The 14268-nt window shown below is 40.7% G+C and overlaps 1 protein-coding gene across 50 annotated transcripts in view; it reads right to left on the reverse strand.

Moving 5' to 3' along the window:
- The window catches only part of NUMB (NUMB endocytic adaptor protein), a 193111-nt gene that overhangs the window by 129708 nt on the left and 49135 nt on the right, over window positions 1–14268 (reverse strand). For 16 of the 50 annotated variants that reach the window (XM_073997744.1, XM_073997725.1, XM_073997737.1 and 13 more), the window contains exon 2: window positions 13553–13689. The exons of 14 other annotated variants lie outside the window; for them this stretch is intronic. The gene's annotated coding sequence lies outside the window, so the exon portion shown is untranslated. Of the gene's footprint in view, window positions 1–2127; window positions 2216–13552; window positions 13690–14268 lie in introns of those variants that run through there. 20 more of the 50 variants (XM_073997747.1, XM_073997727.1, XM_073997741.1 and 17 more) reach the window with 4 other exon arrangements.

Here is a 14268-nt window from a genome sequence, read left to right on the forward strand (position 1 = left end):
TTCACCAAATTGTTAATGAGAAAAAAATCAAAAATAGCTTAAATATCCCACAACAGAAGATTAAATAATTTAAAGCTATAAAATGAAATATGCACCTATTAAATGGTGATATTTAAAATGTCTAACAACATGGGGAAATGGTCATAAATTATTGTGAAAGGAAAAAATGTAAGAAAACTGTGTATATAATCCCATTAATAAACTACATATTTGTATATCAGAGACAGAGACACAGAGAGAGAAAGAGAGAGAGAGAACGAGTGTGTGTGTGTGTGTGTGTGTGTGTGTGTGTGTGTGTATCGACCAGAAAGATATAGCCAAGGTTAATAGCAATTATCTTTGGATTAGGGTATTACAGATGATCTTTTTATATTTGCCCATTTGCCCATTTGTATTTTCAAAAATATCTACAACAAATATATATTACTTGGATTTGTTTTTTTTTTTTTTAGTCACTAAGCAGGGGAAACCCAAATGGTAACAAGTAAATGAAAAGATGCCTAACCTCACACTCAATCACAGAAATAGAAATTAAAACAATATACTTCTTAATTCCCATCAGATTGACAAGGCTAAACAGATGGATAAGACCAAATATTGGTGAGTATTTAAGGAAACAGGAATCCTAATTCACTGCTGGTGGGAGCATAAACTGGGTAGCCATTCTAAAAAACATTTGGCAATATTTAATGAAATTAAGTATGTGTATGGGCCACAAGTCAGCAATTCCTTTTCTCGGTATATACTAGAGTAATCTTTGCACACATCAGTAGGATATATGCATAAGGATGTACACAGCAGCAATATTTGTGTTAGTTTTCAACACACCTACGTATCAATTATTAGAGAAATATACAAGTAAAATGTGGAAATACATATACAACGGAACATTATACAACAGTCGGTTTTTGTCAACTAAATTTACAAATACAGTATGTGCTTGCATAATTCCTTTTGATCAAAAAAGAATAAATAAGATTCGGAGCATAATAACATTATACAGCTTAAAAACACATACACATAGGGCCAGGTGTGGTGGCTCACACCTGTAATCCCAGCATTTTGGGAGGCCAAGGTGGGTGGATCACCTGAGGTCAGGAGTTTGAGACCAGCCTGGCCAACCTGGTGAAACTCCATTTCTAGCAAAAATACAAAAAATTAGCCAGGTGTGGTGGCAGACGCCTGTAATCCCAGCTACTCAGGAGGCTGAGGCAGGAGAATCGCTTGAACCTGGAAGGCGGAGGCTGCAATGAGCTGAGATCACTCCACTGCACTCCAGCCTGGATGACAGAGCGAGACTCGGTCTCCAAAAAAAAACAAACAAACCACATACACATAAAACAATAGGAAAATATTTCAAAAATAAGCACATACTTACATTAAGCATATTAAATACAGTTGGCCCTCCATATCCATGGGTTCAACCAACTGTGGATTTAAAATATGCCAGAGCCGGGCACGGTGGCTCATGCCTATAATCCCAGCACTTTGGGAGGCTGAGGCGGGTGGATCACCTGAAGTCTGGAGTCAGAAACCAGCCCGACCAACATGGAGAAACCCTGTCTCTACTAAAAATATAAAATTAGCCGGGTATGGTGGCGCATGCCTGTAATCCCTCCTACTTGGGGGGCCGAGGCAGGAGAATCGCTTGAACCCAGGACACAGAGGCTGTGGTGAGCCGAGATTGCACCATTGCACTCCAGCCTGGGCAACAAGAGCGAAACTATGTCTTAAAAAAAAAAAAAAGAAAAGAAAAGAAAAAGGAAAGAAAATATGCCAGAAAAAAAAAGGCTTAGCCATATGCAGTGGCTCACATCTGTAATTCTAACAACTCCGGAGGCTAAACCAGGAGGACTGCTTGAGGCCAGGAGTTTGAGCTTGCAGTGAACTATGACTACACCACTGCACTCCAGCATGGGCAACACAGCAAGAGCCTGTCTCTAAAAAATAAATAAACAGGTCAGGCACGGTGGCTCACACCTGTAATCCCAACACTTTGGGAGGACAAGGCCAGTGGATCACTTGAGGCCAGAAGTTTGAGACCAGCCTAGCCAACATGGAGAAACCTCATCTCTACAAAAAATACAAAAATTAGCTGGATGTGGTGGCGTCTGTAATCCCACTTACTCGGGAGGCTGAGGCAGGAGAATCGTTTGAACCCAGGAGATGGAGGTTGCAGTGAGCTGAGATCGTGGGCGACGGAGTGAGCCTCTGTCTCAAAAAACAAAAACAAAAACAAAAGAGAAAATATATAAATGAATAAGAAAGCAAGTGAGCTATCAAGTCATGAAGAGAAGACATGAAAGAACTTTAAATGCACATTACTAAGCGAAAGAAGCCAATCTGAAAAGACTACATGTACTGTATGATTCCAACTATATGACATTCTGGAAAAGGCAAAACTATGGAGACAGAAAAAGGATCAGTGGTTACCAAAGGTTAGGTGAGAGGAAAGGATGGACAGTCAGAGCACACAGAATCTTTAGGATAGTAAAACTATTTTGCATGACACTACAATGGTGGATGCATGTCAGTACATTTGCCAAAATCCACTGAAAGTACAACATCAAGAATAAATTCTAATATAACCTAAGGACTCTAGGTGAAAATAATGTGTCAATGTGGGTTTATTGATTATAACAAATTATGAAACATATAATTAGTCTTCTTCCCCTTTCTTGACATATACCTCATAAAACCATTGGCACCTCTGGAGTGATATCTTTTACATGCCAATGAGATCTCTAGATAGTTTTAAGGATAAAGGCTGGTCATCTGAAAGACCAAGGCATAAGAGGGTTGGGATTTCCAGCCCCAGCCCCCAACCTCCAGAGAGGGAAGAGGAGCTGAAGGATAAGCTGATTACAAATGGCCAACGACTTAATCAATCATGCCTATGTAATGAGGCTTCCATAAAAACCCGAAAGGACAGCGTTTGGAGAGCTTCTGGACAGATGAACACATGGAGGTTCCTGGAGGGTGGCACACCTGAAGAAGGCATGGAAGATCCATGCCGCTTTATACCTTGCCCTATGCATCTCTTCCATCTGTCTCATTTGTAATATCCTTTATAATAACCCTATAAATGCAAACGAAGTGTTTCCCTGAGTTCTGTGAGCCACTCTAGCAAATTAACTGAACCAAAAGAGGGAGCTGTGGTAACCCTGATTTATAGCTAATCAGCCAGAAGCACACGACACAACCTGGGGCTGGCAATTGAAGTAGGGGATTGAGCCCTCAACCTGTGGGATCTGATTCTATCTCCAAGTAAATAATGTCAGAATTGAGTTAAAATGTAGGATACCCAGCTGGTGTCTGCCAAAGAATTGAGTGGTTGCTGGTAGATAGAAATCCCCATACATTTTGGTAACCAGAGATGCTGTGTTATATTGAGTTTGTATTCGTTTGATTTTTCTTATATCTCCTGTGTACTATTCTGGTAAGGAATGCTGACAGTAAGAAAGACTGTGGGTTTGTGGGGGCAACAGGTATATGGAAACTCTCTATTTTTTTGCTCAATTTTGCTATAAACCTGAAACTGTTCTAAAAAAATTAAGTCTTACAAAAACTAACCAAAAAAGCAAAAAACAAAAAAAAAAACAGTCTGGTACTCATGAACAATAACAATTAACTGGCTATAAACAAACAAAACAAAGAAGTACAGATCTGAAAGGTTCATGTAAAAGGCACCAGAGCACATCCATATGTACAAGGGAAACCACTAACAAAATATGTAAGACTAGATTTTTTTTTTTTTTTTTTTTTTGAGACAGAGCCTCACTCTGTCGCCCAGGCTGGAGTGCAGTGGCGTGATCTCGGCTCACTGCAAGCTCTGCCTCCTGGGTTCACGCCATCCTCCTGTCTCAGCCTCCCGAGCAGCTGGGACCACAGGTGCCTGCCACCACGCCCGGCTAATTTTTTGTATTTTTAGTGGAGACAGGGTTTCACCATGCTAGCCAGGATGGTCTCCATCTCCTGACCTTGTGATCCGCCCACCTCGGCCTCCCAAAGTGCTGGGATTACAGGCGTGAGCCACTGAGTTGGGCCTAAATTTGTTTTTGAGACAGGGTCTCACTCTCACCCAGGCTGGAGAGCAGTGGGGTGCAATCAGAGCTCACTGCAGCCTCAAACTGCTGGGCTCAAGTAATCTTCCTGCCTCAGCCTTCATGAGTAGCTATGACCACGTGCACACACCACCATGTCCAGCTCAATTTTTAGGATTTTTTGTAATGACAAGGTCTCACTATGTTTGCCCAGGCTGGAATCAAACTCCTGAGCTCAAGTGATTCTTCTGCCTCAGCCTCCCAAAGTGCTAGCATTACAGGCGTGAGCCACTGTACCCAACCCAAAAACTTTTTAATCATGGTGGAAACAGACCTCATAATTCAAATCCAGTTTCTGCAGCTATTTTTCTTCAACAGATGAAGAAAAATACTACTAATCAACAATACCTCCTTGATCACAAATAAATTTCTAGAATAAATGATTGATTCCCTATCTGCTATATGGATCCTAAAACATAAAAATAATAACTAAAAATAGCAGGAGCAGATGCCTTTTACTGAGAGCCCATAAATTATTGCACCGTACGTATAATATCTAATCTTTCTAACAATCCTCAGAGATTACACACTACATTACTATCTCAGAGAGATTAACTGATTTGCCTAAGAACACACAACAACTATGTAGTATAACCAGGAATCAAATATAATCTTCTACTATAAAGTCTGCGCTCTTTCATTCTACCCCAATGTCCATATACCAAACAATTATAACAATAATATCTTCCATTGTAGCACCTCCAATGTATTAGGCACTGTATTAGGTACTTTACATAAATTATCTCCTTCATACTTCACGACTGCCCTAAAAGTTAGATATTATTAATTCCATTTTACAGATGAGGAAATAGAGGTTTATAAATCCAGTAACTTGACCAATGTCTCAAGATTCAAGCCAAGTTTCACTTTGCATTATCAAAAGTTCACTTTCACATCTAAATTTAAAACTCTTTACTATTTTTATTCCTTTTGTTCTCCACACTATCCAGTTAAATGTTACTATGTAATAATAAAGCACCTATGTGCTGAACATCACACTGAAGTCAAATGAACACAATTTTGATATAAAATAAATATAATCATATAACTGTGACAGATGTTAACTGGTTACTCAAAAAGTCATTCCCAAATCCCTACTCCCTCCTTGCCTCTCATTACAGAGGCCAAAAGACGAAAACAGCTAGAGGTGACCATATGACCCAATTTTGGCCCTTGGAACATTAGAAGTGACTTGCTGGAATCACTAATAAGAAAGCTTTTCCTTGGCAGTGTCTTTTTCCTTCTTCCTTGAATGTAGGTGGAAGGCTGGAGCTGCAGTAGCTGTCTTAAGACCATGAAAGGCCAAGCAAATCACAAATTCATAGGCCCCAGCAATGTTGAACCATTAAAGCAACATGAGCAACTGCCAACTTCAGATTTATGTAAGCTTTATAGTCGGGTTTTCAATTACTTACAGGTTGATTCACCCTTTATATATCACCATATCAGAAACTCTACCACAATTTTAACTGTAAGTAACTTCCTGGCCAATAATTAAAAACGAAGTCACGTACTAGTCCTAAATTAGTCTGACAAAATTACAATCTCCTGATGAGGACTATTTTGAGTGGGAGCTGTGAGAAGATAGAGCTGAGGGAAGAATGAGAGACAAGAATACAGAATCAGGGAGCTCCCTGGGCTCTGAATTGCGCACATGGTTAAGAGCTCAGACTCTCAAAATAATCACCAAGAGTATATCATCAGAAGGGACACATCCTTGAATAATAATATAAGCCTTCAAGAGATTGGTGGGGCATGGCAGCTCATGCCTGTAACCCCAGCACTTTGGGAGGCCAAGGCAGGCAAATCACTTGAGGCCAGGAGTTTGAGACCAACCTGGCCAACATGGCGAAACCCTGTCTCTATTAAAAATACAGAAAAATAAAGAGGCCGGGCATGGTGGCTCACGCCTGTAATCCCAGGACTTTGGGAGGCCAAGGTGGGCAGATCATGAGGTCAGGAGTTTGAAACCAGTCTGGCCAATATGGTGAAACCCCGTCTCTACTAAAAATACAAAACTTAGCCAGGTATGGTGGCACAGCCCTGTAGTCCCAGCTACTCAGGAGACGGAGGCAGAAGAATCACTTGAACCCCAGAGGTGGAGGTTGCAGTGAGTCAAGATCGCCTGGGTAACAGAGCAAGACTCCGTCCGAAAAAAAAAAAGATTAGCCAGGCATTGTGGCGCACATCTGTCATCCCACCTACTCGGGAAGCTGAGACACAAGAATCACTTAAGCCTTGGAAGCAGAGGTTGCAATGAGCTGAGATTGTGCCACTGAACTCCAGTGTGGGCGACAAAGCAAGGCTATGTCTCAAAAAACAAAAAAAGGTTAAAAAAAAAAAAAAAGAGAGAGAGAGATAACATGCTTCAAAACAAAAGTTAAGACTCTTGTCCAAAAAAATTCATAGTTAATTTTCTTAGGTATGATCAGGTCTTGGGGTTACAGGAAAAAAATAGTTTGCATTTAATAATAAATGTTTACTGAAGTATAATATACTTTTTCTTAGAAGATGCATGCTCAAGTATTTAGAGGTAAATTATCATGATGTCTGCAACTTACTTTCAAGTGGTTTATATAAAAGAGGATACATACATATTAGAATACACATATAAAGTATGGGAAAATATGAAAAAATATTGAAATATCAGTGGGGGATATACAGATGTTCAACATACGTCTTACCCAACATTCTGCACATTTGAAATATTGCATAATAAAAAGTTGATGTTAATTTTCTGGTTTTGGTATTGTACTACAGCTATGTAGCTATGTAACTGGGTAAAGGACACAGAGGACTTCATTTTCCTATTTGTATACCTTTCTGTGAATCTAAAATTATTTCTTTTCTTTTTTTTTCTTTCCTTTTTTTTTTTTTCTAGAGACGGAGTCTTGCTCTGTCACCCAGGCTGGAGTGCAATGTTGTGATCTTAGCTCACTGCAACCTCCGCCTCCTGGGTTCAAGCAATTCTTCTGTCTCAGCCTCCCGAGTAGCTGGGATTACAGGCATGCACCACCGCGCCCAGCTGATTTTTATATTTTTAGTGGAGACAGGGTTTCACCATGTTGGCCAGGCTGGTCTCGAACTCCTGACCTAGTGACGTGCCCGCCTCCGCCTCCCAAAGTGCTGGGATTACAGACGTGAGAAAATTATTTCAAAGCAAAAAGTTAAAAATGTTGGGAAGATTTCTTGCTTGGTAAGATGAAGTAAATACATCTCCCTTTATCTTCCAGTTAACTATAACACTGGGACAGAATGCATGAACAGCTATTTGAAGACGCTGTAAATATCACAGGTGGATCCAGGGAAATCACCAGAATTCCAACTACCCCCAAACCAGCTATGAGTTTATCATTTTTTTTCCCTCTAGTATCCTCCAACCTGAACTCAACACAACCTAAAACCCAGAACTGAGCACAATGGTGCAGGCGGAGAGAGAAACAGAACCCTCTAGCTCTGGCTCAAGGCCAGTAAAGGGAACTCCTACAGCTCAGAGAAGATGAGGGAAATCCTTTGGGTATTTTTTTCTCTTTTTTTTTTTTTTTTTTGACAGGGTCTCACTCTGTTTCCCAGGCTAGAATGCAGTAGCACAATCACAGCTCGCCACAACCTCAAACTCCTGGGCTCAAGTTATCCTCCCGCCTCGTCCCCCCAGAGTGCTAGCATTACAGGTGTGAGCCACTGTGCTCAGCAGCTTGGGAAAACTCCATACTCTCATGTGTCAGTCCCCAGGTCATCCACAGTGGGGGCAGCAGCAACAGCAGAAGAATCTGGGAATGGAAAGCCACCTCCAGGAACAAAACTTTTGAAGGAAGGGAACCTTTCTCTCCATCCAGTGGGGTCTTGCCTCCAAGTGGGCAGGACAAACTCCATTGTTTTGGGTTTTTTTTCCTTCTCTTTCTGTCTGTAGGAAAGTGACCCCATAATGTTGTTTATGAACTGCTGGGCTCATCCTCAACCTGTGTAGGTATGCATCTGATATCAACTGGCATAATAAAAACTTTGATAACTGAGATAATGAATAGACCTACACCCAGATCCCAGACTGACCACTGGATGAAACACTTGTGGGACAGATCTGAATAACACTGCCAAAGCTCAGAAAACTGAATTTATATGGAACCACAACCCACCGAAGACTAAAATAAAAATACCAATATTCTCCACAGAATATAAAGAAAACTGGCCAGGAACAGTGGCTCATGCCTGTAATCCCAGAACTTTGGTAGGCCGAGACAGGCAGATCACATGAGGTCAGGAGTTCCAGACCAGCCTAGCCAACACAGCAAAATCCCATCTCTACTAAAAATACAAAATTAACCAGGCATGGTGGTACACACATGTAATCCCAGCTACTTGAGGTGGGGATCACACCTGTAATCCCAGCACTTTGGGAGGCTGAGGCAGGCAGATCACTGAAGGTCAGGAGTTCAAGTCCAGCTTGGCCAACATGGTGAAACCCCATCTCTACTAAAAATACAAAAATTAGCCAAGTGTGGTGGCACATGCCTATAATCTCAGCTATTTGGGAAGCTGAGACATGAGAATCACTTGAACCTGGGAGGTGGAAGGTGCACTGAGCCAAGATCACACCACTGCCCTCCAGCCTAGGAGACAGAGCAAGACTCTGTCTCAAAAAAATACATAAGTAAATAAAATAAATAAATAAATAATAATAACGGGTATAGAGCTTCAGTTTTGCAAGATCAAAGGAGTTCTGAATATTGGCTGCAGAGCAATGTGAATGCACTTAACATTTAAAGATGGTTAAAATGAGGCCGGGCACGGTGGCTCAAGCCTGTAATCCCAGTACTTTGGGAGGCCGAGGCGGGTGGATCACGAAGTCAGGAGATCGAGACCATCCTGGCTAACATGGTGAAACCCCGTCTCTACTAAAAATACAAAAAACTAGCCGGGCGTGGTGGCGGGCGCCTGTAGTCCCAGCTACTCGGAGGCTGAGGCAGGAGAATGGTGTAAACCCGGGAGGCGGAGCTTGCAGTGAGCCGAGATTGGGCCACTGCACTCCAGCCTGGGTGACACAGCGAGACTCCGTCTCAAAAAAAATAAATAAATAAATTAAAAAAATAAAAAAAAATAAAGATGGTTAAAATGGTAAATTTTTACGATATGCTAATTACTTCCCTACTCCAAATGTTAAACACTTTTGTTAAACACTTCATTCACAGAAGGTACTATACCTTTTAATAATTAGGACTAGAGGGTACAGGAGGGTTAGGAGTAATAAAAAAGTCATGTAACTTCTGTATTAACAAAAACCTGTAAAAACATGAACTGAATGCTGTTTTTCAAATAAGAATCATTGTAATTTTAGAACCAGGAATCTCATTTTAAAAAAATGGTAAGTAGGAGAACACTAATCTCTAAGCAACATAACTTACTTCTTCCAGAATTACTAAAAGTCCTTTTTGCATTTTAAAATAATTTGTACAGGCCCTGCACAGTGGTGCACACCTATAGTCCCAGCTATGCAAAGATACAAGTACGCTATGATTACGCCTATGAATAGCCACAGCACTCCAGCCTTGGCAATACATAGTAAGACCTGTCGCTGAAAAAATAAATACATAAAAATAAAATTAACTTTACATAGTCATGTATCTTTACCCAAGAACTTTATCATTTACTTCCTTCCAAGGATTACATAAAGTACCAAAATAAACACTACCATATTTGTAATTTCTTAAGAGTGTTTAGGAACTTTTGTTGTTATTTGTTTCAGAGAACAGTATTTCACTATTTGAGAGATTTTCATCCCCTTAGGTACAGGCCTACAGAAGATAATGTATTCAATAGATCTGTATCAGATATCAGCAATTAACCTACTCTGACTTCTTAAAAGCAAAAGGGAGCTAAAAACAAATGTTTAAAACAAAAAGTCAAGTTAAATGCTTAAAGGCTTTCTGTATGCTTGCACATATATGCATATATTTGTTATTTAAGATACAGTATTTTACATTACCTATAATCATGATTCCTAATCTGTCTATTGTAAAATACCTTATCTTGGTTTTATTTATTTATTTTTGGGTTTTTTTAGAGACAGAGTCTCTGTCACCCAGGCTGGAGTGCAGTGGCACAGATCTCAGCTCACTGTAACCTCCACCTCCTGGGCTCAAGGGATTCTCCCACTTTAGCCTCCAGAGTAGCTGGGGTTACAGGCGCGCACCACCACACCCAGCTAATTTTTTGTGGTTTTAGTAGAGACGGGGTTTCCCTATTTTGGCCAGGCTGGCCTCCAACTCCCTGCCTCAAGTAATCCACTCATCTGGGCCTCCCAAGGTGCTGGGATGGCAGGAGTGAGCCACTATGCCAGGCCTCATCTTGTTTTCAAATGCAAAAAAAAACAAAACTCACTCCTGTCATCCCAGCCCTTTGGGAGGCCAAGGTGAGCAGATGGCTTGAGCCTACGAGTTCAAGACAAGCCTGGGCAATACAGCAAAACCCCATTTCTACAAAAAATACAAAAATTAGCCAGGCATGGAAGCTTGTATCTGTAGTCCCCATCACTCTGGAGACTGAGATAAGAGGAGCACTTGAGCCCGGGAGGCGGAGGCTATAGTGCTAACTGCACTCCTCCCTGGGCAAAAGAGGAAGACCCTATCTCAAAACAAAACAAAAACAAAAACAGCTTTCTCAATTACTGTACCTTTTGAACTAAAATATATTGTTTCACAAAAATCAGTCAATTCTGATCATTAACATTTGAGAATTGGCCGGGCGCGGTGGCTCAAGCCTGTAATCCCAGCACTTTGGGAGGCCGAGACGGGCGGATCACGAGGTTAGGAGATCGAGACCATCCTGGGTAACACAGTGAAACCCCGTCTCTACTAAAAATACAAAAACTTAGCCGGGCGAGGTGGCAGGCGCCTGTAGTCCCAGCTACTCGGGAGGCTGAGGCAGGAGAATGGCGTGAACCCGGGAGGCGGAACTTGCAGTGAGCTGAGATCCGGCCACTGCACTCCAGCCTGGGTGACAGAGCGAGACTCCGTCTCAAAAAAAAAAAAAAAAAAAAAAAAAAAAAAAAAATTTGAGAATTAACAAACTTCTGATATTGCCTCTATTGACACACTAGGTGGTTCAGTTTTTCTCCATTATAGAACTTTACCTGCAAATACTAGGGAAATAGTGCTGAGCCAACTCTGTTAAATTAAACTCATTATGATGTAAATCACTTTGGAATGAGAAAGTATCTAGATAGCAAGAAAATCTTCTGAGTCTTCTGCTTCCTAAAGCCTATTGTCCATTCCTATAGTGAACAGACGACAATCACATGTAATGTTTACAGAATTCTCTAAAAATATTTTCCATCACATCCAGAATTTGAGTATTAGTTATATTCAAACCTGCCACAGGCAGTTTATATAACTGGTAGCAGTCAATAAGGCAACCAAATACTCTATAACTTTGCAGTTTTCTCATCCCACTGAAAAAACTTGGCCAGGCGTGATGGCTCACGCCTGTAACCCCAGCACTTTGGGAGGCCGAGGCATGTGGATCACGAGGTCAGGAGATCGAGACCATCCTGACCAACATGGTGAAACCCCATCTCTACTAAAAATACAAAAAATTAGCTGGGCAAGGTGGCACATGCCTGTAGTTCCAGCGACTCGGGAGGCTGAGGTAGGAGAATGGTGTGAACCTGGGAGGCGGAGCTTGCAGTGAGCCGAGACCGTGCCACTGCACTCCAACCTGGGCGACAGCGCAAGACTCCATCTCAAAAAAAAGAAGAAAAACTTAAGATATTTACCAGAAATTTAGCACAATCCTGGAAAAATTGTACACAATCCTGTACAATCCTGAAAAAGACTTCCCTTAAAGAAACAGAGACAGACAAAACAAATGTGGAGGTATATAATGATTATATTGGCATTCGGTCCTCAAATTTATATCGGAAATCAATTTCCCAAATAATTCTCAAATTATTCAAACAAACAAGAAAAAAAAAGACCCAAGTAGGCTTTGAACTAACATGTTCTTAAAACAACAACAACCCAATTCCAAACTACAAATCTTATCTTCCATCTTGTTTATAAACTTTTGTCTCTACTTTTGATTGTAGCAGTATACTGTTTTGTTGACACAAAAGAAAATTCCAGGCCAGATGCAGTGGCTCATCCCTATAATCACAACACTTTGGGAGGCCGAGGAGGGTGGATCACCTGAGGTCAGGAGTTCCAAGACCAGCCTGACCAGCATGGTGAAACCCCATCTCTACTAAAAACACAAAATTAGCCAGGCGTGGTGGCACATGCCTACAATCCCAGCTACTTGGGAGGCTGAAGCAGGAGAATCACTTCAACCCAGGAGGCAGAGGTTGCAGTGAGCCGAGATTATGCCATTGCATTCCAGCCTGGGCAACAAGAGCAAAACTCCTTCTAGAAAGAAAGAAAGAAAAGGAAGAAAAAAAAGAAAAGGAAGAAAAGAAAGAAAGAAAATTCCAAATCTATTTCACTTTTTTTCTGTTTAGACATCTTATTTTCAATATCATACTCTACTACACAAGAACACATCAAATTCTTATTGAACTCATACACCATAATATCCTGCAAATATTCCTCTTTTTAATATATTTCATGTTATCTATATTACCTTAAAAGTAATACAAATCGTGGCAAATATTTTCCAAAGATGCCTACAACATTAGATTCCATCCCATACGCTCTTCTTACAATGTGATGTTGATCTTTCAAGTGGTGGGGTCTATGTCCACAGCTTCCTTGAAACCTGGGAGGACCTTTACAACTACATCAACTGGTAGGACAGAGCAAAGTAACACTATGTGACTTCCAAAACCTAGTCAAATATGCCATGCACCTTTGCCTTCCTCTCTTGGGATGCTCTCTCTCTTGGAACCCAGGTACCATGCTGTGAAGAAGCCGAGCAGCCACAAGGAGAGGTCACATGAAGGTGTTCTTGCCAACAGCCAGCATTAACCACCAGATATGTGAGTGAGCAAGCCTGCCTTCAAATGATTCCGGTTCCCAGCCACTGAGCCACTCCAACCCTTCTAGCCATCTCACCTCATGCTATATGTTAACAGAGACAAGTATCCCTACCAATCAAGCCTTGCTCAAATTGCAAATACATGAACAAAATAAATGACTGTTGTTTTAAGCCACTAAGTTTGAGGTACTTTGTTACACAGCAATAGATAACTGCAATACAAGCTCATAAATACAATCTGGAAAACAGACAAAAAGAAAAACAATTTTAATTATTCTAAGTTTTACCATTATAAAACATTTTGACACACATCTTACAATTAAGAAAACGTTTTGCCCTACCCACCTAATATTCCAAGTGATTTTATCAGGACAAAGGGTTATATCTGTAAAGGCAATAAAATGTTTGTATCTAACTACAAACAGGAAGAAAGACTGTTAGCCTTCAATCCACTTTGCTTATCCTTAAATATCTCTTTCACTTACCTGTCCTAAGTGAGGTGTCTGAGGATTGCTGGCCCACCAATATTCCAATCTATGGATATAGATCAAGACCTTGAGTGTTACTGTAACAGCAGCTGCACTGGCACTTTTCCCCAGAAGAAGTTGCTTAAGCCTCAAATCTGAAATTTTCAAGGAAAGAAAATCTTAAATATACATACCTCCTTTCAATCACTTAAAATTTCACTTCTATAGTTGAGTAAGGACTGATGGAGTTGGTTAGGATACATGGAAGTGAATGCACAGGTTTCACTAAAAATAGAGTTGGCCTGTGCAATTCTTGAAACAGGGCAAAAATAATAACAACTTTAAAAACTGAGGTGGATAATATGCATTCAGGTTCCAGCCTTACATTCTTAAGAGCTATATGATCTCAGTTAAGTAACAAATTCTCTGTGCATAAGTCTGATCATGTGATGAAGACTGAGGGAACCAGATCAAAATTTTGAGCTAGGAGTCAGCAGACCTGGGTTCCAAACTCAGTGATCATTCTCCCTTGCTGAAAGAACTTTGATACGTCTCTATGGGCTCGATTTTATCATCTCTAAAAGGGGAGGGTTGAATTAAATAGTGGTTGTTCAAATCTAACTCTTGAACAGATGCCAGCCATGACTAAAAACTATTTATAAAGTTACCAATTATGCTTACTAAGAGACTGTCCTTCCTACATTTTTGGTGTTAAAATGGCTTATTTTATGAGA

Source organism: Macaca fascicularis, chromosome 7 (assembly GCF_037993035.2).
Source record: "Macaca fascicularis isolate 582-1 chromosome 7, T2T-MFA8v1.1".
Lineage (NCBI taxonomy): Eukaryota > Metazoa > Chordata > Mammalia > Primates > Cercopithecidae > Macaca > Macaca fascicularis.